Genomic DNA, 3,849 nt, shown 5'->3' on the forward strand with positions numbered 1-3,849 from the left:
CTAAAAGAACACCCAAGTTATCTGTGTTACCGGATAGAACCGTACATTCTGTTATGCTTATTGGGGTGTGACCACAAGCCTGTTGATAATTGGCCACTGTTAACTACCTAGGCTTAAGGCATATGAATCACGGGTTAACCTTGATCGTATCTTTCTTTTTCCTTTGTTCAGATTAGTTTCAGGGAATTTGGGGAGGTGGGTTTGGGCACAGTTAAGGTACATAAGGTTTTCACAAAAGCTGGTCGGGGTCCTTGGCTAAGAGGAGACTCTGCCTTGGGCCCACCGGTGTGATAAACTGCACTCCACTATCTGCATTGTCCTTTTGAGTGAGTTTTCTTTCCTGCAGTGTGTGGCTACAACAACATTACTTTGCTGACAAAGGTTCGTCTAGTCCAAGCTATGGGTTTTTCAGTAGTCACATATGGATGTGAGAGTTGGACCATAAAGAAAGCTGAGCACCAAAGAATTGATGAACTTTTGAACTGTGGTGTTGGAGAAGACTCTTGAGAGTCCCTTGGACTGCAAGGAAATCAAACCAGTCCATCCTAAAGGAAATCAGTCCTGAATATTCATTGGAAGGACTGATGCTGAAGCTGAAGCTCCAATACTTTGGCCACCTGATGTGAAGAATTGACTCATTTGAAAAGACCCTGATTCTGGGAAAGATTGAAGGCAGGAGGAGAGGGGGACGACAGAGGATGAGATGGCTAGATGGCATCACCGACTCGATGGACATGAGTTTGAGCAAACTCCGGGAGTTGGTGATGGACAGGGAGGCCTGGTGTACTGCAGTCCGTGGGGTCACAAAGAGTCGGACATGACTGAGCGACTGATCTGAACTGAGGTACTTTAGAGAGAAGTTAAAGCAGAGGATCTGGAGGAGGGGTCTGTTCCAGGAAGGCCCTATGGGGTCTTGGTCATTCGGTTTTGCTGTCTTCCTCAAACACAGGCTCCATGAGGGCAAACAGCTGCTTGGTCTGTCTGCCACTGCAGGGCCGGGTCAGCACAGTGCCCAGAAGAGGTTTACTATCCAATGAGCAAAGGCTGGTCCTGCATTGCCTGAGTGGCCAAAAGTCTGAAGGTCAGTTTTCCAATGGCTGCATTTCAATGGGCTAAATTCCTCATAAGCGAGTCAAAAGCAGAGACTGTGGCAATTATCCGGAGTTCAGATGCAAAAAACCCCCTGGATCTCAAATCTCCATTTCAAGAGACAGTGCCTGTTTCCAGGTCTGGACCTGACTGTGTGTAAATCTCCCCATAAGCTCCTTTCCTACTGCCAGTGGGCGAGAGGGCTTTCTCCTTCCCCCCCAAGTGGGGAGTTTCAAAAGAGTGAGGTGCTGGCATCATGGACTTGTGTGCAGATGGTTTGAGATGGGGTTTTGGTTCTCATTTCCACTCTTTACTTAGAAAAGAGGGCTTCCCTGGTGGCTCAGACAGTGAGGAATCCGCCTGCAGTGCAGGAGACCTGGGTTCAGTCCCTGGGTCCGGAAGTTCCCCTGGAGGAGGGCATGGCAACCCACTCCAGTGTTCTGGCCTGGAGAATCCCGTGGACAGAGGAGCCTGGCAGGCTACAGTCCATGGGGTCACAGAGTTGGACTTGACTGACACTTCCACTTTCACACAGTATATATAATAGATAAATAACAAGAATCCGGACATGACTGAGCGACTGAACTGAAGTGAACAAGAACCCACTGTATAGCACAGGCAGCTATACTCAACATCTTGAAATAACCTATAATGGAAAAGAATCTGAAAAATAGTGTACATATTATTATATATAATAACTGTTACTGAATACAAACTCGTTCTGCTTGGCAGAGAGCTGGCTGCCCGAGCAGATGGGGACTGACGTCTCAGACAACCGTCTTCCCTGGGTCTGAGGCCAGGTTCCTCTATGGGTAAGAGAGGGGGGAGGCGAGGAAACAAAGGAAAAAGGCCAATAATCTTGCAAATACCTCCTAGAGTGGCAAGCCTCTGGCAGGGGGATATATTAATTTCTTCCTTCCAGCCATGCACAGGTGGATAGGGTTCTAAACAAAGGCATTTTAACTTAACAGTCAGGCAGAGGGGCAGGATTCTCTGAGGTAGGCCACTTTGTGTGATTATAATTACAATAGCAATGAAAAGCAAGCCAAAGCAACAGTTCCAACAGAGTCAGAATTGGCTTCTTCCTGCAACAATACTATGTCTTGTGTTATATAATATACATATATATAATATATTGGACATATATATTAGTACATGTACAAAATATTATATAACATTATATACAGTATTCTTATATATTAATATATAGCTGCAATAATACTATATGGAGTGTTATAATATTTTATGCAACAATACTATATTTAACACAATGCATAGTATAATATTATATCACATATTAATATATGACTTCCCTGGTGGCTCAGATGGTAAAGCGTCTGCCTACAATGCAGGAGACCCAGGTTCGATCCCTGGGTGGGGAAGATCCTCTGGAGAAGGAAATGGCAACCCACTCCAGTACTCTTGCCTGGAAAATCCTATGGGAGAAGCCTGGTAGGCTACAGTCCATGGGGTCGCAAAGAGTCGGACACGAATATATAACACGATGTATAGTATAATATTATATTATATATTAATATACAGCTGAATCACTTTGCTTTATACCTGAAACTAATACAACATTGTAAATGAACAATACTTTAATAAAAAATAGAAAAAGTTTCACCATGGTTATCTCAATTTAAATCTTTAAAAGAAAGAAATCTGGACCTTCCTGGTGGTCCAGAGGTTAAGAATCCTCCCGCCAGTGCAGGGGACATGGATTGATCCCTGGTCCAGGAAGATCCCACATGCTTCAGGGTCACTGAGCCCGTGCGCCCCAGAGCCCAAGCTCCCCAAGAAGAGAAGCCCCACAGAGAAGCCCCCACACTGCAATGAACGATAGCCCCAGCTCGCCACAGCGAGAGAAAACCCGCACTGCACCGAAGACCCAGCATAGCCAAAATGAAAAATGAAAGAAACCTGCGTACGTCTACTGCTCTCGTGCTTTTAACCTTTTTTTAAAAAATAGCATTTATTCTGGGAACAATTTCAGGTTAACTGAGTGGAAAAGTAGAGAGATTTCCAACACGCCCCCCATCTTCAGGGGTGATCGCCTCCCCAGCTGTCAACATCCCCCAGGTGTGGTAAGCTTCTTACAGCTGATAAAGCTACACTGACTCTATCATCACTGTTGTTGTTTAGTCGCTAAGTCGTGTCCGACACTTTTGTGACCCCATGGACTGTAGCCCGCCAGGCGCCTCTGTCCCTGGGATTTCCCAGACAAGAATACTGGAGTGGGTTTCTATTTCCTCCTCCAGGGGATCTTCCCCACCCAGGGATCGAACTTCGGTCTCCTGCATTGGCAGGGAAATTCTTTACCACTGAGCCCCCAGGGAAGAGTCCTAGTTCACATTAGGGTTCACTTTTGCTGTTATACTTCCCGTGGGTTTGGAGAAGTATAATCCACCATAGGAATCTCAGACAGAGTAGTTTCACTGCCCTAAATGTGGTTTGGGGTTTTTTTTTTTTTTTTTACTCTCTTTCTTTCTTAAAAATTCAAATGAACCCTTCACTGTTACCGTATTCAAGAAAAATATAATGACAACCTTCCCAGTGTATATACAGTGATGTCTGGCATTCAAATCCAGAAAGCTGTTGGATAAGATTAAAGAAGTGAATAAACTTAGTTTTCCTTTAGTTATGCAGGGGGGGAGAAAACGTCTGCCGCTCAAGGTTGTTCAGAATCAGACTCCAAGCACCCGCTCTAAGCTCTACCCCAGCCTGCCTTCTGTCGTCACTGCTGCTCCAGCACACTTTGTT

The 3,849-nt window shown here is 45.2% G+C and overlaps 1 non-coding gene across 1 annotated transcript; it reads left to right on the forward strand.

Moving 5' to 3' along the window:
• Positions 1–2,399: 2,399 nt before the first annotated feature.
• On the forward strand, positions 2,400–2,471 carry TRNAC-ACA (transfer RNA cysteine (anticodon ACA)). Its single transcript has one exon. It is a non-coding gene; the product is annotated as a tRNA-Cys (tRNA).
• The last annotated feature ends 1,378 nt before the right edge of the window (positions 2,472–3,849 follow it).

The sequence above is a fragment of the Muntiacus reevesi genome, chromosome 5 (genome assembly GCF_963930625.1).
Source record: "Muntiacus reevesi chromosome 5, mMunRee1.1, whole genome shotgun sequence".
In the NCBI taxonomy this organism is placed as follows: domain Eukaryota; kingdom Metazoa; phylum Chordata; class Mammalia; order Artiodactyla; family Cervidae; genus Muntiacus; species Muntiacus reevesi.